The sequence below is a fragment of the Mustela nivalis genome, assembly GCF_964662115.1.
Source record: "Mustela nivalis genome assembly, chromosome: 1".
NCBI lineage: Eukaryota > Metazoa > Chordata > Mammalia > Carnivora > Mustelidae > Mustela > Mustela nivalis.
In genome coordinates, this window is record NC_139020.1 from 67,037,902 (window position 1) to 67,062,599 (window position 24,698).

General features: G+C 41.5%; 1 protein-coding gene across 13 annotated transcripts in view; it reads left to right on the forward strand.

Annotated features, from left to right (window-relative positions):
• ZBTB38 (zinc finger and BTB domain containing 38) overlaps positions 1–24,698 on the forward strand; it is a 134,616-nt gene that overhangs the window by 43,339 nt on the left and 66,579 nt on the right. For 4 of the 13 annotated variants that reach the window (XM_082711680.1, XM_082711679.1, XM_082711684.1 and 1 more), the window contains exons 1-2: positions 13,150–13,610; positions 14,994–15,068. The gene's annotated coding sequence lies outside the window, so the exon portion shown is untranslated. Of the gene's footprint in view, positions 1–13,083; positions 13,611–14,993; positions 15,069–24,698 lie in introns of those variants that run through there. The other 9 variants (XM_082711671.1, XM_082711683.1, XM_082711682.1 and 6 more) reach the window with 4 other exon arrangements.

Below are 24,698 nucleotides of genomic sequence, written 5' to 3' on the forward strand. Positions count from 1 at the left end.
CAAAAGAAACCTTTTAAAAATTTTGTTTAAATTCAATTTAATTAACATATAGGGTATTATTAGGTTCAGAGATATAGTTTAGTGTGATTCATCAGTTGCACATAACACCCAGTACTCATTCCATCACATGCCCTGGTCCTTAGTGTCTATCCCTCAGTTACCCCATCTCTTCACCCCTTCCCCTCCAGCAACCCTCAGTTTGTTTCCTATAGTTAAGAGTCTTTTATGGTTTGTCTCCCTCTCTGCTTTTGTCTTATTTTATTTTTCCCTCACTTCCCTCTGTTCATGTGTTTTGTTTCTTTTTTCTTTTTAAAAGATATTTATTTATTTATTTATTTGACAGAGCACAAGTAGGCAGAGCAGCAGAGGGAGAGGGAGAAGCAGGCTCCCCACAGAGCAGGGAGTCTGATGTGGGGCTCCATCCCAGGACCCTGAGACCACAACCCGAGCCCAAGGCAGTTGCCCAACCAACGGAGCCACCCAGGTGCCCCATGAGTTTTGTTTCTTAAATTCCACATAAGAATGAAATCGTATGGTATTTGTCTTTCTCTAACTGACTTATTTTGCTTAGTATAATCCCCTCTGGTTCTACCCACGTTGTTGCAAATGGTAAGATATCTTTTTTTGATGGTGGGTAATAGTCCATATATATATATGTATAACCACATCTTCTCTATGTATTCATCTGTCAGTGGACATCTGGGCTCTTCAAAAAGAAACCTTTATCTTTCACCCCCTAACTCATCTTTGTCCCAAGCCTAAAGCCACAAATCTATTTTCTGTCCTTCTCTGTTCTGGACATTTCATATAAATGGAATCATGTAATATGTGGTCTTTTGTGACTACCTTCTTTTGTTTGTAGTGGCTTGAGTGACAGATTTCTCTAATCCAAGCGGTTCTTTAGGAAGAGTATTCTGGATACAGGATGGTGGAAGGGGGCTGGGAGAGCTATTGAGAGGCCATAACTGTAAGTGGCTATTATTGGGTCATATGAGTGCTCAACAAGCAAGCTTTTGGGTGCAGGTAAAAAAACACTAAACCATAAATAGCTTAAATAACAGGAACATAGTATCTTTGTGTGTGTCTGTTATTTTTAAAAAAGTCAAAAATTTTATTTTAATTCCAGTTAGTTAACATACAGTGTTATATTAGTTAGAGGTGTACAATATGGTGATTCAGCACTTCCATATATCACCCAATGTTCATCATGATAAGTAAGTGCATGCCTTAATCCCCATCACCTATTTTACCCATCCCCCCACCACCCTATCCTCTGGTAACCATCAGTTTGTTCTTAATTAAGAGTTTTTTGGGGGCACCTGGATGGCTCAGTGGGTCCAGCCTCTGCTTTTGGCTTGGGTTGTGGTCTCAGGTTCCAGGATCAAGCCCTGCATCAGGCTCTCTGCTCAGCAGGGAACCTGCTTCCCCCACCCCAACCCACCCCCTGCCTCTGCCTGCTGCTCTGCCTACTTATGAGCTCTCTCTCTGCCAAATAAATAAATTAAATCTTTTTTTAAAAAGTGCTTTTTGGTTTGTCTCTCTCTTCCTCTCTCTTCCCCTTTGCTTCTTTGTTTTGTTTCTTAAATTCCACCTTTGAGTGAACCCATATGGTATTTGTCTTTCTTTGACTGACTTAATTTTGCTTACCATTATACTCTCTAGCTCCAACCATGTTGTTGCAGATGGCAAGATTTATTCTTTTTTATGCTGAGTAATATTCCATTGAAGTTGTCTACCACATCATCTTTATCGAGTCATCAATTGATGGACAGTTGGAATGCTTCCATATCTGGGCTATTGTAAATAATGCTTCTATAAACATAGGGGTGCCTATATCCCATTGAATTCATGTTTTTGTATTCTTTCAGTAAATACACAGTAGTACAATTGCTCGTTCATAGGGTAGTCTATCTTTAACTTTTGGAGGAACTTCCATACTGTTTTCCAGAGTGGCAGTACCAGTTTGCATTCCCACCAACAGTTCATGAGTATTCCTTTTTCTCCACAACCTCACCAACACTTGTTGTTTCTTGTGTTGTTGATTTTAGCCATTCTGACAGGTGTGAGGTGGTATGTAATTGTAGTTTTGATTTGCATTTCCCTGATGGTAAGTGATGATGAACCTCATTTCATGTGTCTGTTGGTCATCTGGATGTCTTCTTTGGAGAAATGTCTGTTCATGTCTTCTACCCATTTTTAAATTGGATTATTTGTTTTTAGGGTGTTGAATTGTAAAAGTTCTTTAGATATTTTGGATATTTGCCCTTTGCCTTTTAGTTTTGTTGGTTGTGTGGATTTAGCAATTTTGTTTCTTAAATTTATAACTGTTTTATGAGGTAACTGAAATGCCTGAAAGTATTTGACATTAAATTTGTAAATGTTGTTTTAAATGTTTAAGGGTATTTACTTAGTTCAATTTATATAGATAGTTATTTGTTAGAGGACTGTAATCTTTTAAATTTATAGTTAATGGAACACTAGTTCAATGATGAGAGAAAGTAATTCTTATTTTTATACTTTTGAGCATATATATTTATGAATAAGACAACTATGTTTATGGGTGACTATAAGCTTACATTTTTCTAATTTAAATGAACTGAATATTGATACAGTCACATGTTACTGTGTGTATTTCTTTCTGTGCTCCAAAATCTACTTTGGACCTTAAAACTCAATTGGTAGTAAGACACCCAACTCATCTAGGTTTTCTGGGGACTACTTTGGTTTCAGATATGGGGGCTTGGCAAATTGAGGCAGGAAGTCATCATTATTGGCAGATAATCCTCTGGCCTTTGCAACAGCCCTGTGGCAAGCCGGTATGAAATCTCTGTGCAGGGTTATCATTCCTGTAACCAAAGGCAGCTGCAGGGCTCAGAGAAGTTAACATGTCTTGGCCAGGGCCATTATTTGGATTATTACTTATTCCCCTTTCTCACATCCTTTTTCTACTTAATATGATCGGTTGATTTATTTCTGAGGTCTTTCCTCCCTCCCCAGTAGAGAACTTGGTTTCTTCTTTCTAGAATGAATGTGTTTTATTTTCACCCAGAGGAGCCACAATCTAGGATTAACTTCAGCAGTAATCCCTACAAATTCCTTTGTAGAGACATTCAGGGAGGTTGATTAGCCTTTGCGAGATGGGTAGAAATTAAGGTTATAAAGATGTTCAGGGTATGGATTAGTGTGCGTTTTAAAAATCATTTTGCTGATTATTTAAAATGTGTTACTACTTGTAATTAACTTTTTAGTAACAGTTTTATTGGAATATAATTCACACACCATACAATTCATCCATTTATGCTCTTAATCATTATTCTTAAAGTCAGGGAAATGCAAATTAAAGCAAAAGTGATGTGATGAGCACGAGGTATTGTAGATAAGCATTGAATCACTAAATTGTACACGTGAAACCAATATTACACTGTATGTTAATTTAAATAAAAACTAAACAAAAAATAATTTATATATATATATATATAATATACTCTGCTGCTTTTCAAAATTGTGAAAATATCCAGTGATGACAAAGATGTGGGAGAATGTTTAGTCTTGAATATCAATTATTGGAGTATGACTTGCTTCAACTTATTTGAAAATGATTTGAAAATATCTATTAAAATTTAAAATAAAAATTGAAACGATAATTTCACCTTAGACAATTTATTTTATAGAAATAAAAGTATGAAAAGATAAAGAATATTTATTCCAATATGCTCTAACGGCAAAACAAACAAACAAACAAACACCTGGAAAAAACTTTGTCCATCAGAATGGAATGATTGAACAACATATGATGGGCCATACCAAGAATGAGTTAGATCACTCTTACCCAAGCTTCTACCAATCTTATACCATTAAAACATTTTATTTGAATTGGCTCCAGGAAGGAAACAGAATTACTAGGATACATATTTACATTATATATATATACACATTAATAAGAAACATATATACATAAATTAATAGGATACACAGAGGGAGAGAGAATATTTATTAAGGGGAATTGGCTTCCATGACTGTGGAGGCTGTGTAGTCACCTGCTCTGTCACCTGCAAACTGTAGACCCAGGAGAGCCTGTGGTGTAGTCCTGAGAATCAGGAGAAACCATGGTGTCTCAGTCTCATGGTAGGAGAATGCCAGTGACCCAGCTTATCGGTCAGGCAGAGTGAGGCCAGATGCCCCCGCCTCCACCTCTTTGTTTTATCTAAGCCCTCAGCAGATCGTATGAGGCTCACCCACACTGGGGACAACCATCAGCTTTACTCAGTCTACAGACTCAAATGCTGGTCTCATCCAGAAATGGTCTCACAGGTATACCCAGAAATAACATTTAGCCAAACACCTGGGTACCCCATGAGCTATTCAAGTTGGCACATAAAATCAGTTAGTCCATCCATGTATATTTGTCATGAGATGAAGTTTCATATCACCACAATCAACAGAAAACCAGTATTACTTGTTATGCCTAGAAAGTACCTGTAAGAATAAATACAAAGACAATAAAAGGATGTTATTCATTCATAGTTAGATAACGTGGCCTACTAAGGATTCTAATCCTGAGCCTGGCTCTATGAAAGAGTGAAATATCAAGTGTCAGAGAGATATTAAAGACACATGCCCCATGATTCAGTGTCATTTAATGTCCTTCATAGACCATATTAGCTCCTTGGCGCCCACAGTACTGATCATTCCAAACTTTTGTAAACACATAAGACATTCTTTTTTGGATCTGAAGAGATAATCACAATTTATTAAATTTAAAAAGCAAGTAATGTGTGTTAGTCCAACTTTTGTATAATAAGCAAAGTCAAAAGAAACCTTGTCGGTTGATTGTTGCTTGTCTTGGTGTGCACATGGAGAAGTGGATGAACATCTTAAGTTTAACTAACCATAGGAAATAGTAAGTCAAAAATGATCTAAATTTGGGTTTTAATATAGTCCCGCCTAATAAACCACCAAGGCTGTTAACATTGATTATGAGAAGGAGTGATGGAAAGTCTTGTAAGGCTTTTATTATATTGCTTTCAATTATGAGCATGTATTACATTTGACTTTTTCACAATTCTAATAAAAGTATTCTAAAAGAAATAAAAAGAGAGCACATAGCTCAAGCCAAAAAGCTATGAATAAGCTACAAGCCCTTGGTTATGTGTCAGTTACATCTCAATAAAGCTTGGGGAGAGGAGGAAGTCTGCAGGTCCTTGGGTAGATCATACACCCTTTCTCCAATCCACCTGAGCACTATTGACATTTGGAGCCGGATAATTAAGGTGTTTAAATAGCTCATAAGAGCTTAGCAGTAACCACCCTCCAGGTGGTCTGTCCATTCGGATGAGGATGGAACCCTTAAGTCCCAGGGATAAAGTTCTGTCAGCAGAGAAGGACTTGGAGGCATTGAGGCTGCTTCCTTAGTTCTGAGGGGTTGTCTTGCCTACTGTAGGATGTTTGGCAGCATCCCTGGCTCTTACCTACTGATGATAGCAGCATGCCCCACCAGTCAAATGATAGCCAGAAATGTCCACAGAAGTTGACAAGGGTTGCGTGGGGGCAGAATTTCCCCTGGTTGAGAACCAGGGAAAATTGCTGCTCTAGCTCTCAATTTCTCAATTTCTCAATTTCTCATTAGCAATGGGACACACCTTGAACCAAGTGTTCTCTAAGTTCAATCGAAGCTCTGACATTGTCTGATTTCATCAGCATTCAATCTACCAATGTTTCCCAGAAGCTGTTTTCCTCCAAAGCCACTAGAGGGGACACTCTGCAACACTAAGGACAAAACAAAGCGCTCGGGGAAGTTTGTTTCCTCTCCTTGTGGATTTTGTTGTCTTGGATTCAGAGCGCCTGGCCTTTAATAAATAGTCTTTGATGTTGAGAATGATAGCCCTTATCCACGAGGCACGTAGAGCTGTTTGTCTTGTACTTTGCGCCATAAAAGTGGTTTTTAGATACGGTGGAAGAGAGCAGTGTTCTTTGCTTTCTAAACATTCTTTATAAGACCGTCAGGTGAATATTACTACTAAAAAAAAATTATGTGTCTTTGTGAGGAGAGCCCATGAGACAACCCGGCTAGGAGGGGATGATTTAGTTCTCTCCCTGGTCCTGCAACTTCCAGGCTGTGTGATGTTGTCCAGGTCACTTAACCTTTCTGATAATATGTAGCAGTTAAGCTGAGGGGTTAAGGTCACGCATGGAGTTAAATGGTAAAGCAAGGGTTTGGATCTGACCTGTCAACTTCATGGGATAGCTGTGAGAATCAAAGGAGATGGTGTGTGTGGAAGAGTATTAAAAAATAGAAAACCCTGTACAAGTTCAGGGTGTGGATTCACGGGTATCAGAAGAGTACGAGGAGGTGATGACTAAGAGAGCAGGGGCGACAGTGCATGGGGGAATGGGGTAGGGCTAGCTCCACAGAGGTAACAGAAATAAACCTCCACCAAGTGTTATCAATTATAGAAAAAGACCTCAATGCCCCCAAATCCTTCATTACTGGTGGAACTTCATCCTTGGTACTTGATGCCTATCAAAATGGACAGGCCACTTGGAGGGGTGTTCCTTTATGCTCTTATGAGTTCCTTAAACCGCTTAACAAAAGTGAAAGATCCACTTTAACACTGTTTTTTTTTTTAACTTTTTTTTTTTTTTTTAACTCTGAACCACAGTAACAAATAGGTTTCACAGAGAGACCCAGCTCACAAGCATAAAACTGAAACAAAAGTCTTGTACTTGAATTGTTCTGTTGTTTTATTTTGTCACTTGAAACTAATGCTACTTCTGGGCGCCTGGGTGGCTCAGTGGGTTAAAGCCTCTGCCTTCAGCTCAGGTCATGATCCCAGGGTCCTGGGATCGAGCCCCACATCGGGCTCTCTGCTCCATGGGGAGCCTGCTTCCTCCTCTTTCTCTGCCTGCCTCTCTGCCTACTTGTGATCTCTGTCTGTCAAATAAATAAATAAAATCTTAAAAAAAAAAAAAAAAGAAAAAAAAAAAAAGAAACTAATGCTACTTCTGACCCAGTAATGGCGGGTACTGACCTGCTGTTTTAAAAACACTTTTCTAAAGGTTTTTATGGGATGATAGTGTCCTGGTGCTGGCCTGAGGAAACAGGAGACATGACCTTCAAACATTACGCAGGGAGCCGCAACGATAAATTTTTTAGTTTTCTAGGGGCTGATTATTTGAGGAGTGATTGGGGAAGAGGAAAGAAAAGCAATAATCCCAAATTCATTTAAATGAGTGAGGATGGACCACTGAGCAGTATTCTCAGAGGTCATAATCTAAACCCCACTCCATTAACATAAAGTATAGATGGGCATAATGTAGCCACCACCAAAAACAAAAACCCAGGGGCTCCTAGGTGGTTTAATTGGTTAAGCTTCTTCCTTTGGCTCAGGTCCTGATCCTGCGGTCCTTGGGTTGAGCCCCATGTGGGGCTCCCTACTCAGTGGGAAATCTCCTTCTCCCTCTGCTCCTCCCCCCAACTGTGTTCTCTCTCGCTTGCACTCTCTCAAATAAATAAAATTATTTTAAAATTAAAAATAAAAGTCCAGTGTTTATTGAGCCCTTATATATCAGACATTGCACTAAACATTTCATGTGAGTGGTGGTGAAGTCTGAGAACTCCCTGGTTTTCTTTTTTTTCCTCACACTAAAAAGAATTCTGACTCTTCCTGTCCAGTTTCTCCCCCTCACTTATCAGAAGAACAGGACAGAAGTAGAAGAATTAGATTGGTTAGAGTGAGAGAAAAAACTTTCTAGGGAGCTTGGGACAAAGAAGGAGAGGTGAAATCCGTGGGGCATAGGGGTTTGGACAGAACAGGAGAAAGGATGTTAAGAAAGATTGCAGGGAGCTCTGTATGGAGCTTGAGAAATGCAAGTATAGAAGATGAGTTAATTTGAAATTACTTTTTGGTAACTGGACTGGGTTTCTTAGATTGTAATATCACCCTGAGAAGGGCTCATGTGGGTCATAGTCTCAGTAGGGTTACATAAGCATTATCGTATTTAATCTGCATAACAAACTCAGCAGGTGGTATTATTATTAACTTTTTTTTTTCAGATTTAAAAAAAAAAAAAGGAGGCTGATACAGACTAAGTAACCTTCAAATCATAGGCTAATAAAGAATGGAACCAGGATGGGGCGCCTGGGTGGCTCAGTGGGTTAAGTCTCTGCCTTCAGCTCTGGTCATGATCTCCCAGTCTTGGGATCTTGGGATCGAGCCCTGCCTTGTGATCTCTCTCTCTCTCTCTGTCAAATAAATAAATAAAATCTTTAAAAAAAAAAAAAAAGAATGAAGTCAGGACTGATACTTAGGTCTTTCAACATCCAAAGTACAAGCTCTTAACAAGTCCATGAGTAAAGATTATTTCCAATATAAGTAATATTGATTAAGAATAAAATAGGATAACATTTAACAAAAGGAATGTAAGACTTATACACGAAAAATGATAAAACATTGTTGAAAGAAATTAAAGATCTAAATTTATGGAAAGGTTTCCCCAGTTCACTGATCAGACTTAATATTGTTAAAAGACTTAATATTGTTAAAAAAGGGAATACTCCCCTAACTGGTCTAGAGGTAGAATTCAATCTCTGTTAAAATCCCAGCTAGAATTTTTTTGCAGAAATTGAGAAGAGAATCCTAGAAATCAGATAGAAATGCAAGGCATCCAGGGACACATGATGGGTAAGGTCATGATCCCAGGGTCCTGAGATAAAAACCAGCTGGGAGCTCCTGCTCAGTGGGGAAACTGCTTCTCTCTATCCTTCTATCCCCTGGCTCCTGATTTTTCTCTCACTTCTCTCTACCCCAAATAAATAAAATCTTTAAAATTAAAAAAAAAAAAAAAAAAGGAATGCAAGGGATTTAGAATGTCCAAAACAATCTTGAAAAAGCACAAGGTCAAAGCTGTAGTAATCAAAACATTGTGGTACTGGCGTAAGAATAGACATCTAGATCTACAGAATAGAATTAAGAGTCCAGAAATAAACAAATATTTATAGTCAGTTGATTTTTGACAAAGGGGCCAAGACAATTCAATGGGGGAAGAACGGACTATTTTTTTAAATAAGTTTTTGATTTTAGAATAGTTTTAGATGTCCAGAGTTCTTGTGAGAGTAGTCTTTTCAACAAATGGTTCTGGATATCCTCATGAAAAGAATGACTGTGGATCCCTACCTTACACCACAAAAATGAACTTAAAGTGGATCATAGACCTAAATGTAAGAACTAAAACTATAAATCTATTAGAGAAGACTAAGGAACAAATCTTTATGACCTTGGGTTAGACAATAGTTTCTCAGATATGATATGCACAGCACAGTGATGTAAGAGAAGACTGATAAACTGGACTTCATCAACATCAAAAACCTTTCTCCTTCAAAGAATATCAAAAAGAATGTGAAATGGCAACCCACAGACAAGGCAATAATATTTATAAAACATATATCTGATAAAGGATTTATATGCAGAATGTATACTCAACAATAAAAAGACAAATAAACCAATTTAAAAATGGACAAAGGATTTGAACAAACAGTTCTCCCAAGAAGACATACAAATGACCAGAACGTTCATGGAATCATGCTCAACATCATTAGTCACTACAGAGAGGCAAATCCAAAGCAAGATGAGATACCACATTGCACCCACTCGTATGGCTAGATTCAAAAAGATAGTCAAGTAGAGTGTTGTAAACATGTGGAGAAGCCACACGTCCCTAGTGGGAATATAAAATGGTGCTCTTTGGAAAACAGTTTGACGGCTCCTCAAAATGGTAGAGAGAGCTTGCTTCGGCAGCACATACACTAAAATGTTAAACCTAGAGTCACCTTATGACACAACCCAGCAGTTCCATTTCTTGGTAGCTACCGAAGAGACACAAAAACATGTCCACACAAACACATGTACTTGAATGTTCATGGCAGTATAGCTCATCACAGTCAAAAATGGCAAGTGGATAAACAAAATGTTTATATCCACACGATGGAATAGTATTTGGGCATAAAAAGGAATTAAGTACAGGGGCGGCTGGCTGCCTCAGTTGGTGGAGCACATGACTCTTGATCTCCAGATTGTGGGCTCAAGCCCCATGCTGGGCATAGAGCTTACTAAAAAAAAATTAAAAATAATAAAATAAAATAAATGAACTTAAAAAAAGGGATGAAGTACGGATAGATTCTACAACATGGATAAACTTTGAAAATATTATGTTAAGTCAGAGAAGCCAGATACAAAGGCCACATATCATGTGATCCCATTTATATGAAATGGCCAGAAGATACAAATTTGTGGAGACAGATTAATGTTTGCCTAGCACCGGGGGGAGGGGCAGTGCACAAATGAGGAGGGACTACTAATGGACACATAGTTTCTTTTTGGGGTAAAAGAAAGCTTCTAAAATTCTATTATAGGTCACACATTTCTATAAATATACTGAAATCCATTGCCTTGTACTCTTAAAGTGGGTTAACCTTAGGGTATGTAAATTATATTTTATTAAGTGAATGAGATAAGAGAAATTGGAGGCAGCAAGTATAGACCAGTCATTCAAGGAGTTCCTAGAATGTGTAAAGGTTTAATTTATTGATTTTTTTTTTTTTAGTACGAGTCTATAACCTCATTTGTTGTAATGAAGAATTCTCTAGATGGGATAGAGGTTAGGGGGTATGACTATATTTACTTCTCTGTGTCTTTCAGTAGATTTTCACCCAATTATGATTTTATCTTATTAGAAGCAACCTCAGAACATACACTGCAGGGCACCTGGTGGCTCAGTCATTGAGTGTCTGCCTTTGGCTTGGGTCATGATCCCGGGGTCATGGAATCAAGTCTCTCATCCGGCTCCCAGCTCACCAGGAAGCCTCCTTCTCCTTCTCCCACTCCCCCTGCTTGTATTCCCTCTCTTGCTGTCTGTCTCTCTCTTTGTCAAATAAATTTAAAAAATGAAAAATGTAAAAAAAAACCCCACAATACAGTCTGTGCATCTCACTTAAGCTTACTCATCATTTCTCCTTTCCTTTCCTTTTCTCTTCACATTATCCTGGTCCCACAGGTAGGCTGAAAAAATAATCAGCCTCTCTTCATCTTATTAGAGAAATAACTACCTGTGTACATGAAGCAAGCAAGGCCACCAAGCCTTTGGGGAAGCAGAGTGGGGAGGTGCCCAGAGGCATTTTCTACAAAAAGACAATGAAAGAATAAACAAGACTTCTGCCAAAAATGCCTGGAACTTAAAGCGCTTTCCTCAGCTCAAGGTCAGGCTGTGTGTAGACATTGACAGTGACCCTGATCAGTTGTTGCTGCTCCTTTAATTAAAAGCATGTGGCTTTCTCTCTTCTGAAATTCACCTTTGCTCCTTCCACCTGCCTGGGGAGTTAGACCCCTACAGCACAAGTGTAATTCCTCAGAGTGGCAACTGGCAGAGCTCCCAGGAACAAGGTAACTACACTATGTCCCCAGCTATCAGAGGCACTGATCTCCTGAGCCCAGAAGAGGGGTCTCATGACCACAGCGGAAGGACAACTGTGGAGTGGCATTAGTGAGGAGGCCAGCGACGATTCCCTCCCCACTTCCGCAAGGGGCTGGAAATTCCTGGCATTTGTCTTCCTCTTGGAATGAGACATTTACTCTAGGAGAATCATGGAAAAGTACAAACCACAAAATCATAAACCCCAGAAGAAGTTACCTCCAAGGTCATCTTTATCCCGGGCCCAGATACCCCCAGAAGGAGATGTTCTTTTTCCAGCTGTCCTCATCTTGGCTTGAACACAGCCACTGACAAGCCTCTCACTCTGCCCTGGAAAGGCAGCGATGCCTGATAGGGCAGTGCTAAGGGCAGTGACTCCCACCAGCAGGTCCGGCGCTCTTCCTGTCACCTCCAGCTCCTCCTAGCCCTTGAAACACACCATTGTTCTAGCTCCTTCTCTAACTCTTGGGGTCTTTGAGAGCTATCTTGTCTTTCTTTCCTGTAGTCTCTTCTTGCCTGTCCCAGACTTGGGCCTTTAGCTGCACTGACTGCCCCCCCTTATGCCCATAAGTCCAGGGGCGCCAAGTCTGGGCCTTGTGCCTTCTGAGGTACTCTGTCCGCTGTTCCCTCACAGCCTGCATCCACCACACACTACCAGACCCCTCTTGCTTTGTCTTCCCATCCCAGCTTTTCATTCCCACTTGGACCTGACCATGAACGTGCTCTTCTGACCCCTCTGGGTGTCCTCCCAAGACTCAGACCTTGTGTTGACCCATCAAAAGGACATGAGGCCCACTACTCTAGACAGATTATCCCTAATTGTTCTATTCCTTCCTTGTGCAATTGGTTTCAAGCCCCATCGTTACCATTATCTTTGCTCATCTGAACCAGGCTGCCCTTGGTCATTATTCACACATTCACCCCAGCCACTGACCATGGTGGTTCAGAACACAGGATCCGATATCAAACAATCCAGGCTCTGCCATTAACCAGATGTGAAACTTAAGAGAAACGTCTTCATCTCTCTGAGCGTCCATTTTCTTATCTATAGAATTGAAAACAATAATAGTACCTAATCTCATAACTTTGTCATGATCATAATGATAAATGAAATAATCTTTGCAAAGCACTTAGCACAGAGGCTCAAACATTCACTGCAAGTGTTCCGTATATGTTTTCTACTATTTTATTTTAAAATTATCATCTAAATGTATCGAAATTCATTCATTCATCACGTATTTACTGAGCCCCATCCTGGCCCAAAGATATAAATACCCTTCTTAAAGAGTGGTGCCCTCTTAAATCCAGGAGGTACAGACTTACGCAGGTACCCAGAGAGCAAGAAGCTGAGGCCCAGGGCCATTACACAAAGGCACTGACCACTGGGCATGTGGGAATGTGGCGAGAGCACCTTCTGCCTTTCCACATGACTTTTTATACCACCTCTCCTCCTTGGTTAAGGCAGCACCACAAAGAAAAAAGGGGATTCCAGAGGGAGAGGTGAGAAATCCCCAGAGAAACACCCTCTTCTGCTTCTGACCAGGCCTCTGCTATGCAGAAGGGTGATGTCCCTTGGGGCGGCCTTGCTGAATCTGCCTGGGACTGTTCCGGAAGTAGGAAGGGCGGCTGGGGGTGGGGAGACAGCAGGAATGTTCTCCTGGCTTGCTGCTCCGTACAGGCGAGTGTGCTGAGAGGAGGGCCTCTGGACATCAAAGGTTCCTTTTGTCCCCTTCCGAGTGGCAGGGCAGCCAGGCCGCTGGCGATGACTCAGGCCTGGCCCTGACGTCACCCACGCCCGGCCACTGGCCTCCCTCTGCAGCCAGGAAACTGGCTGGGGAGTGGCACTCGCAGCTGCAGCAAATCTCAAAATAAGGAGGCAACTGCTTCTCTCCTCCTCCTCTCCATCTCCCCACAGCACACCTTTCTTCTCTTCTTCTTCTTCTTTTTTTTTTTTTTTTAGCCTCATGGAGGGTTTTGCTTGTAGATCAACTTTCAAAATGTAGGAAGTCAGAATGGGTGACATCATCAGAAAAATATGTGGAGCTGATCTCAACAAGAAGTGAAGAACCCAGAGCAAGAAAGCGGTTATAACTCCTGAGCCCAGGGAGCTGGCAACGTCTGGGTTTCGGAGGAGCCAGCGTCTCTGAGTAAGTGAAGGCCCACCCCTGGCCCCCCTCACTCAGCGCCCTATTCTGTGGGGCGCCATCTTGTTTCCTGACACCTGTGGCTTGGCAGGCTCCAGCCCAGCGGGAGGGAATGGGGTGCATTTGGGAGACCTTCCAAAGACAGCACCAAAGGTATTTTATCTGATCTCTCTCTTCTCACAGGACGAGACAAGAGTTCATTTCCTCTCAAAATAATAATAATAATAATAAAATCTCTATGTGTGTGTGTTTGTGTATGTGTGTGTGTGTGTGTGTGTACACATATGTATAGGCTGAAACCCTGGGGAAAATGGCCCAAGTCGTTCTTTCCCCAGTCAACCCTCTTGTTTTGTCACCTCTTCCTCCTCCCGCCCTAGTACTCTGTTTTGGACTGCCAGAATGTTTGTTCAGAGTTCTGAACAGTTTGCTTCCTGGATCTTAAACCGGGTAATTAGACACGAAAAGAAACCCTGTTCTAGTCAAATATGTGCCCTATGCTGTCAAATAGTATTTTTGCACTTAACCTGGTAAAAGATGGTAGCCCTGGTAAGAAAACATCCGCAACCTGCCACCTTTCCAGAGCGTGTTTGTGGTTGCTCTGATTGTCATATGCACGCTCTTCCATTGTTTCATCACCATGTTTATAGAGAGCTTACTTTAATTCCTTCTTGTGCCATTGCATCTGGAATGATATTAAAACACAAAGACGGATATAATGTACCTCTGATGTCTGTTTTAACATCACCTAAAAAATTTAAGTCTTCACATAGCCTATAATTTTACAAGCTCTGAGAGTCCCTAAGTAGGAAAGTTAAGTTCCTGAGAGAGAAGTTAAAATGTGTACCTAAGGACTGCAGAGCCCTTGGGGCACCTGGGTGGCTCAGTGGGTTAAGCCACTGCCTTTGGCTCAGGTTATGATCTCGGGGTCCTGGGATCGAGTCCCGCATTGGGTTCTCTGCTCAGCGGGGAGCCTGCTTCCGCCTCTCTCTCTCTGCCTGCCTCTCTGCCTACTTGTGATCTCTATCTGTCAAATAAATAAATAAAATTTAAAAAAAAAAAAAAAGAACTGCAGAGCCCGTAGGTGAGAAATCATACCCAGTGTTCCTAGTTTCCAGTGTCATCCCCTGAGTCAGCGCCTCGTCTTGTAGAACTTACTTAGCGGAGTAGAATCATTCTTTACAAATTCTATTTTATAATGATTGGAGGGGGATGTAGTAAAGAAATCTTATTTTAAAGACAATAGGGAAGTTTGTCATTTACTGGAAAACAGTGGCAAATTCCATTGTAACCTAACAACACATTTAGAAAGTAACTATGTATTTGTTTTATAATTCTAATGTGTTTGTACATCTTACATTTATTTTTTGTTCTATTTTAATATATCAGGTTGTCTTGAAGTGAGACTCTGCTGAATTTCTGCTCTTCTGGCTTTAAGATCTGAATGCTGGGACCACTGATTTGGTGAGTGTCATTCGCTCCTAATGGCTGCTTAAATTTAAGTTTACCAATTCTATTCTCTTGGTTTACAGTAAAATTTAAGGAGGGGGAGAAGGCATGGTAACTTCTGCACACATGAAAAGCAGCGGTATCCAAAAGGACATGTAAGAGTTAGGATAAGCTAATTGCCGTAATGGACTGAAAAATGTATTCAGGCTCAAACACAACAGAAGTTTATTTCTTGCTTATGTAACAGGGTGTAGTGGGTCAACTCTCACACATTCCTTCAGAGCTACAGATTGAGAGAGGTTCCACCTTCTGCAGCGTGTGGTTTTCAAGGTCACCGGGACTGCTCTACTCCCCAGTGGAAGAGAAGAAGTGTGTGAAAATTGCACATGGAAGATTATCACAGGCCATGCCTCGAAGGGATGTACAACACTTGTACTGACATCAGCTTGACTAAAACTCAGTCACATGATCATTTTTAACTGCAAAGCATTCTGGGAAATGTAGTCCTTAGGGAGGCAGGCACTTCCCAGTAATGGCTCTGGGGAGTTTCTGGGTATGAGGTAGTCAGTCCTCTCTGGCACAGCATGATAAAGAACTGAGAGATGCTCAAGGGTAAGAGGGCAGAATGAATCAATGAGAGAAGCAAAAATTTAATCAGATATTTAGTATTCCCTGACCATCTCTCTTCAGTAACATCTGGCCGTTTCGGTAAGGAGCAGTGAGTGAGATTTTTCAAGACCCTTCTGTTCTTTCTAACCCTGAACCTTTATATGAGCTCTACCATACTGCCAGTGGCTGGTATATGAAGAAGGACATTCTTCCCCTTGTTTTCCCCTCCAGGGTCCTCTTGGTCTAGGAACATTTTGGTTTTGTTTCCTGGTTTAGGGTCTAGTCATGCTAATTGGATGAATTCTGTCCCCCCAGCTTTGAGCTCTGGTAGCCTATTGGAAATCTCGTGGTTTCTTTAGCTCATGATTCTGTCTGCTCCTGGGAGCTTTCAGAAGCTACCCTGCCTGATCTACTCCAGGTTTGGGATGCTTTTTAATCTTGTGAGTATGGGTGGTGTGGGGGAGGTGGAATCCCTGATTAAGATGGAATCTTCACACCAAGTTATTAGAGAAACATTTAAAAGTAGATTTAAAAGGCTCAGACTGGAGAGATTAGTGCAACCATAAGGCTTTGATACATAATTCTAGCTTTTTCTTCTCAAGAAAAGTTTCAAAACATACTGAAATAATGAGTAAGGCCATAACCCCTGTTTGGAGAACTCTGAACTAATTTTATACTTTATGTAGCCTTTTTGCCATTGTTGGTCTTAGCAGAGAATTCCCCTGCTGGTAAATACCAGAAACTATATGTTGGGTGCCTTATGATGCCCCTCAGACATCATAAAAACTTCTAGTAAAAATGGACTACATGTGCTTGCTTCAGCAGCATGTATACGAAAATGGACTACAGTCTTTGCCTGAGCTAGTTCTCTAGTCTTATTGTTGATATCTGGATAGACACTGGTTTCTGATTGAATTTTGCCCCTGGACTTGACATTTCTGGCACCCACACCCATACCCTGGAGAACACATGTTGCCCGTTGTGTGGGAAGGCCAGCTATTGGCCAATATGACACAGCCTTTCAGGCTCTCCGGGATCCTGGTGCCTGGCCTAGTCTTTTGTTACTGCTGCCTTGCCTCTGCCCAGGGCCCTCCTGATGTGAGGGCCCTGGGCAGAGTAACCAGTAGAGAAAGCTAAAGAGAGGACCAAGTTGAATGGGGGAATACAAAGCCTCTTAGCGTGCAGCCAGAGGAGTAGGTTGACAACTGCTAGTTTTCAAAAGCTAGAGCCAAGTGGGGACAATCTGTTGCCCAATGTCCCAGTCTAACAGAGTCTGCCAGGAAGGACAAGGCCAAAGGCCATAGTCGAGGGGGAAAGGTGATGGGGTCCATTCTCTTCATAGACTTGGTAGTCACAGTTTGTTAATTTCAACTACCATGTGATAATGACTCCTCAAAGCACTAAGTATGCAGGAATTGACATATGAATATGTGTGTGGAGGCGGTAGGCTGGCATCAACCTCCTGATTTCTGATGACTAGCTACGTTGATAGCACGACAAGGAGGGATGTGGAATCGCCAAATCAGAATTTCAGTATGTCAGCCCGATTCCTCCACAGAGTTGGTACAGCATGCTGGGTGACCTCACAGACACACCAACAAGGCAGGGGTAACAAGAATACACTTTGTAAATATTTTGATCTTCAACATTTTCAATAAAGTGTCAAAGTAGACATATGGGGAAAATTTGACTTTTCTGGAGCTTCCTTAACTTTAAGCTTATATTTTATGATTTAAAAAATTTTTAATTCTATATGTGAGGTATAGTTAAAATTTGGGGCACCATATTCTTTTAGGAGCTTAGGTCACCTAAAGAGCTTAGCCTGGACCTGTTATCTGTGACATGCAGACATGAACTGAGCCCAGCAGGCTGACGAAGGCAGTGCCTAGACCTGTTGGTTGTTTTTTATCCCAGGGATTTTATTCTTTTCATAGTACAGAAGTATAAGCCCCCTTCTTACTCTGGGTCAGCATTTATGAATGTTCTCTTACTCCCTTTAGAGGGTTTTGCAACAAGGCCACGTCATATTCATCAAAGCAAAGAATTCATGGTAATAGGGCCTTGTGATTTCTCTTGCTGAAATCCCCCGATTTCTTGTCAAGAACGAAGCTGGAAAACACCACACTTGAAGACTTCATGGTTTTGTTTTTAACTCAAGAAGCCTCTGCTTTTCATCAGAACTTGAAAGCTTCCTCCCGCCTCCAAAATGGTATTTTTAAAGGATGTAAAACTGAGATTCTGTCAGGATAAATAAAGTATTATATGTGAAATGGTTTGGGCAACTTAGAACAATGTATGGCAAGTCAAGGTGTTGATGAAAATAATTATAATTAGAGTCAGCATTGGTGTTTTAGCTTTTGATAGTGGTATTAATATTTTAAGTCTCATCATCATTAAATGTTTTGTCTCTCTCTCTCTCTCTCTTTTTTTTTTTTAAGATTTTATTTATTTATTTGAGAGAGAAAGAGAACACAAGTGGAGGAGAGCAAAGCAGGGAGAGCACAGCAGGGGAGAGGGAGCCTGACTCCAGGGAACCTGACTTGGGGCTCAATCCCAGGACCCTGGGATCATGACCTGAGCTGAAGGCAGTCACCTACCCCACTGAACCACCCAGGCACCCCAATTTTTTTTTTTTTTTTGTCTTTCTAAATTGACTTTCCTCTGAGGTCCTTAGTACCATTCCCTAACTAGCCACAGCATGTGGTATAAAATTTTCAAGGTCATCTGAAAGGTTTAACTGTAGGCCAGAAGTCTAACTGAGAGGATTCTAATTTTATTCTGAGAGAGGTTTGACCCTGAGGGGTGGGGGGAAATGGCAGTCACTGAAGTCTGTGAGAGAGGATGGGTTTGAGGCATCTCTCTGCCAAAAAAAAAAAAAAAAAAAAAAAAAAAAAAAAAAAAAACCAAAAAACAAAAAAAACACCAAAAATCCAAAAGCAAAAACAGTGTTTCCTGGCATTCTAGGGGGCTCCCAGTGCATTGGCCAAAGGAGGCCTTGAAACCAGTCCACAGAAGCATTGTGCTCGGGTAGTGTCTCCCAAATGAGAGTGGAGTCCATTGCCTGCCCCAAAACCCCTAATCCTGAGGGCAGCCGTCTGCTTGGTGTTATGGGGCGGGGGATTACACACAGAGTCAACAAGCATGAGTTCAATCGAAGAGCAGGAAAGAAGGCATGCTTTCAACTGTGAGCTCCCCTCTGTGTCCCAGATCCTATAGTCTGTTAGCTTTGGATGTAGTGGGAAGGTAGTATCTAGTGAAAGGACTTTCTCACTGACCCAGATTCCTTGGCATCAACTATACCAAGGTATTTCACAAAAGAGACTGTAGCTTAAAATTCACCCCAGGTACCAGACTGAGTCTGAACCATACTCCTCCTAAAATGCCACTCTTCCCTCCCTTTCACTCTACGTGAGGCAAATTCCTTTTTTGTTTCTTTTAAAATATTTATCATTGTGTTTCAAATGTAAAGAGTCCTAAATACCTACTGTACAAGATCTGGAAAATACAGAAAAATATCAAGGAGAAAACAACAGTCTCCTATAATCCAACAACCAAACAACAATTCTGTATTAACATTTTGATCCATTTATTTCCAATTTTTCATGTATATATATACATCCATATATGTATATATATATACACATACACATGAATTATTTGACATTGTGTTTTTGTATTTTACATGCCTTTTCTCACCCTACTTACAATTATGTTGTAAACATTTTTCCAAGTCACTAAGTGGCCTATGAAAATTTGATTTTTAATGGCTGCATTTCCATTGCACTGATCTGTCTTAATTTATCCATTTTTTTGGATGGCCATTTTTATTGTCTTCAGTGCTCCGCTGTTATCAGTCTGTAAACATTCTTGTAGATAAATCTTTATGCACATCTTAGGGGAAATTCCTAGAATTAAATCAGGAGGTCAAATGACTTGGTTTTGAGGTTCCTAATGCACACTGGTAAATTAGCCTCCTGAAAGACACCAGTGTCTATTTCAAAATCTAAGTCCCCTTTAGTTTCTCATGTTAAAACTCATACTTCTAGACCCCGGTGGCATCAGAAGCTCTGAGGAGGGAGCCTAAGATTATGCTTTTTTAACATACCCTCCTAATCCTTATGCACGTTAAAGCCAGAGAACTGTGGATACATCGCATTCAATTCAATAAACACTCATTTCCACAAACTGGGAACCCTGAGATAGTATAGCTAAGCCAGAATTTAACTTAAAGGCTTTTATTTGGCCTCCGAATTTTAGATTTTTCCTTAATCATGGTATGGTATAGTTGAAAGATTGTCAGCTAAGGAACCAGGAACCCTTACTGTAAATATGAAACAATTGAGACCCAGAATGGTTCATTTACTTCCAGGTGGTACTCAGAGATTTAGTGGCAGAAGTAAAACTAGAACTTGGGTAGACCAAGGGCCCAGAGCCACCCAGTCTTGTGGCAGCAGAGACAAGGCACCAGCGAGAAGACAGACTCCTTAGGTGAGACTCAAGCCTCAGCCGGGAAACTTTTATCTGCCTTATCAGAAGCAGGGCCATATCTCAGGACATGTGTGGGCAGCCCAGACCCCAGCAGGGGTGCCCACCCTGGTTGCCTGACAAAACCAGATCACCATGTGCCCTAAACCCTGAGGTGGGAACATTAATGCTGGACAGAGGAGGACATAGGGTAGCCACACAGATCCAGGCATAAGAGCAGAGTAGGGGCCGGGGGTCCAGAGTCAGAAGGCAGGAGAAAAGAGACCCACATTGTGATCAGATTTTGGTCAAGGCTGGCATGAGCTGGGAAAAAAAGACAAAGCCAGATCTTGAGGGGGAGCTGCAAAATTCAGCCTCAAGGATGGAGTCCCATTACATAACTTTATAAGTCTGAGGAGGTGCCTTCCCTGAGCTGCACCTGCCTCTTGAAATCGGAGAGGTTCTGTGCATTGGGCTGCCTTCTGACAGCAGGTAAGTAGGAGCATCTGGCCAAAGGAGGGGCGGTGGATCCAAGGAGAGGCCCCTGCAATTGGGAAACTGGGAAAATTCTGTTACAACAGAGAACATAGTAAACAAACAACAACCAAATTTAGTTTTCTTTGATCGCCTTCTAAGAGGAAGTCTGACCTTCCATCTTGTGTGAGTAACTGCACAAGCCGATCCGACTACACCTATGTGTCCCCTGATGACATAGGGCTGCCTTTCCTCATTGCACCAGCCTAGCTTCTGAGGGCCTCCCGTACATCATTTGTTTCAAGTTCAGCCTTCACAAACTGCTTAGCTCCTGTTGGTCCCTAGTTCCTGTGCGGGCTCGAGAAATCACCATTTGGATTCCTCCATGCCCAAACACATATCTCCCTCCTGTGACAGCACCAGGTGAAGGGCAAGAGCCAGCCCCTGAAGGAACACCTCTGCTGCACCCTTTATTCATACTGGGTGCCCGGGAATTTGCCTGTGATCACTAAGCTTCACTGCTTCTGGGCAGAGTCTTCATTATCTCTTGGCTGTTCCCACATAGGATCACTGCTCTCCTGATTTTTGGCCTTCTGGTCCAAACTCATAGAGCCAGGGTCGGGATGAGTATGGATTCTGGGAAGCTCGACAACCTTCCTTTAATGAGGGGTACAGCAGATGGAGGGTGACTTCCCAGACATGGATGAGGCAGCTCAAGTCATCACTAGGATGTTGGCTCTACGCAAAGCCCTTCTCCCTGGCATCCTTTACAAATTCCTTGGCCGAGGCACCTCCTGATACTGAGTTCTAATTACTGGCAAGACCTGGATCCCTAGGCCAAGAAGGTCAATGTGGTGGTGATAGCAGTGCCTCCAGATAAACCCTCAGGAGGTAGATGCTGGAGTTCTGTGACATCCAGACAAGGTGCCCACATGCTGCTGTTGAAACATAGGTGATACACAGAGTAGGAAGTCCAAGGGCAGAATGTGTTTAGTGCGGCCTGTGATCTGACAACATGCCACTGGAGATCCCATCCTTCCCTGTCTATGCTGACTCCATGTCCACTCCCCACACCCCTTGCTAATGAGTAGCTAACTTTAGGAATAAAAAGCATTCACACAGCCTCTGGCCAAGGCTGCTGGACAACCCTGGCCCAGGCAAGTTCTGTCTCTCTGCTCCATGGCTGTCATATCATGGCTTTCATATCACTTCTTGGGAGAGTGATGTTGGTACCAAGTCTTCCTGTTGGGCCAAGAGGTACTGCCTCAAAGAAGTCCAGCATTCCCAGACGATGATGTCCCATTATTCTAGTCAGGAGCAACTAGACCAACCTAAAGGCTCACCCAATAGGAAGAGCCCCATTTTCCACCACTGAAATGTCAGACAAGTATTTTCAGACAAGTAGACAAGTATTAGGAAAGCTGGAACAGTGAGGGATATCTGAAGCCTCAACACCCAATCTCTGAAGCCACCCTCCCCCCAACTTGACCGCCATCTTGACTGGACCAGCAGAAGGAATCCATACACATCTATCAGAATGGATAAAATGACATATACTGATGTACCCATATGCTGGCAAGGATTTGGAGAAATGGGATTGTTTCTGCACCGCTGGTGGGAACAGAAATGGTGCAGACATTCAGGAAAAGAGTGTGACATGCATTTACCATACAGTCCCACTCCTGAGTGTTTACACAAGAGAAATGAAAACTTATACAAGAGACCATATATCAATATTCATAGTAGTTTTATTTCTAATAGCTTAAACCAGGAATCCAGCCAGATGTCCCTTACGGGGAGACTGGATAACAAAACCGTGGTACACCCGTACCATGGAATTCTACTCAGCAATAGAAGGGTACATATTCTTTACGTACAACTTGAATGGATCTAAAGGCACTATGCTGGGGGAAAGAAAGCCAGTCTCAAAGGGTTACATACTATATGATTTCACTTACAACATTCTCAAAGAGACAAAACTATAGTGATTGAGAATAGATCAGTCCCAGAAGTTAGTGCTGGAGGAAGATGTGACTCAAGAGGGTTAGCGTAAGATTTCTGTGTAGGTACGGCATAGTTCTCGATCTTGGTTGTGTTGATGGCTGCTCCGATCTGTGCATGTGATAAGATTTCATAGAACTGCACACACACACACAGAGCAGGTAAAAACAGATGAAACCCAAATAAGGTCCATATCTGAATTAATATTGCACCAATGTCAGTTTCTCGCTTTAGACAAGGTACTATATAGACTAGTTTAAGATATTCTCATTAGGGGGAGCTGGATGAAGTTACATAGTTACTATCATATTTTTGCAACTTTTTGTGACCCTTAGACTATTTCCAAAAATGTCATTAAAAACAACTTCTAAAAACTTTTTTTAAGTTTAACAAAAAGGGGGGAGTGTTCCCTCACCCCCAAGAAAGGGGGATTTAGCCACCAATCTCTCTTTTATAAGCAACTCCTATTGTTTATTTTGCCACTTTTCTAATTTATGAGTAGGCTTCTACGGCCTTGACCTCTGCTTTTCAGAGACAGCCCACCTCAGATGGAATCAAACTATTCCATCTACTAGTATTCCAGTACTAACTGTGAATATGCCCCCTTTCTCCTTTCTGAGATTTGTAACTTCAAAGCGAGGTAAAGACTCAGAGATCTAAGAAATGGTCTCATGGTGAAAATCTAGGACAAATCATCCTTCTCTCCCCTACACAGTGATTTCTTTTCTGGAATGGCTCTTTGTCTTCTCTGCTCTTCATACAGATTACTCTCTTTACAGATTACTCTCTTCACCTTTGCCAAATGGCCCCTCCTCTAATAGAAGGAGATTAACTCTTCCTTGCCCCCTTTCGATCTAATTCAGCTGAGGGGTTGCTTACAGCCCCACTGCTCTCCCGAGCCTTGTGCCACAGCTGAATGCTGCTGTGGGAGAGGGCTGCCTTCCCTTTGAAGCGTTTACACCTCTGTCGAACACCTTTTTGCCGGATTGGGCAGTGGGAAGGATGGTTTTGAAATTAAATTTATGGTGAGCCGCTTGGGTTTGCAAGTATGGAACTGTACAAGGCTATGGGCATTTAGGTTAAGGGGTCCTCCATGCTCACAACCTTAAGGACCCCATCTTCATGAAATTCTAGCATTATTTACTCCTTTGCTTTATGGGAGGGGTCCCCAGCATCACCGAAGATGGAAGCTGAGCATACGGGGCCGATTACGTGGCATCCTGTCCGGATATGACAAGACACTCATACATAAGCCACTATCCCTCAGGACTGGCCTCAGCCCCCAGTTTCCTGCCATGTGTTTTTAAAGGGGGCTCATCTCAAGGGACCACAGTGAGAAAGGACATAGGTGCACCATTCTTGGCCTGGCGGGGGTCTATAGATCAAGACAAAGTGCTAGAAAGGTGACAGTTTGAACTGTTGATCTTCGGTAGGCGTTGGTGAATCTCCTAGCTTTGCACCTTTTGGTTTCAAAACCATACTGAACAACGGAAAATGAAACCTGCAACTTATTTTTAGCTGTTCATGCTAACTCATGAGATTTCTTTTTGCAAACCAAATAGGATAAGGGCACTTCAGCTGTCTAAACTTAATCTGATTGACTTAAATAGCAATCAAGCCTCCTCCTCTGATACTTCTCAAGTGACCCTTGGTCTCAGGTGATATGTTGGCCAATACTTACTCTTTTGCTTAAAATTGTATTTAGTTTACCTTAAAAAATTTAAAGCATACTATAACATTTTCTTCTGAGAGGAACTGAGAAACAAGTTATAAGCCCTGTTCCTGGTATCTATTCATTAATTTGCTTATTCTATTTTTTATTAAAATAGATTTATTATTCTATTTTTTATTAATTAATAAATTCCATTTATTAAGTATCTATTTTTATGAAATCTTAGAATTTTTTTTATTGATTGAGCCAGTCCATTGCATTACAAAGAATAGAATACTAGAAATAAAGACTAGGACTTTTATCCTGGTTGCTTGAGGTCTTCAGATATAACACTGTCTTTGAACCTGATTCTCTTCACCCCCAAGAAAGGGTTGAGGTGGCATCCTGCAAAGTACCTCCCCATCCTATAGTTCTATGAAACGTGC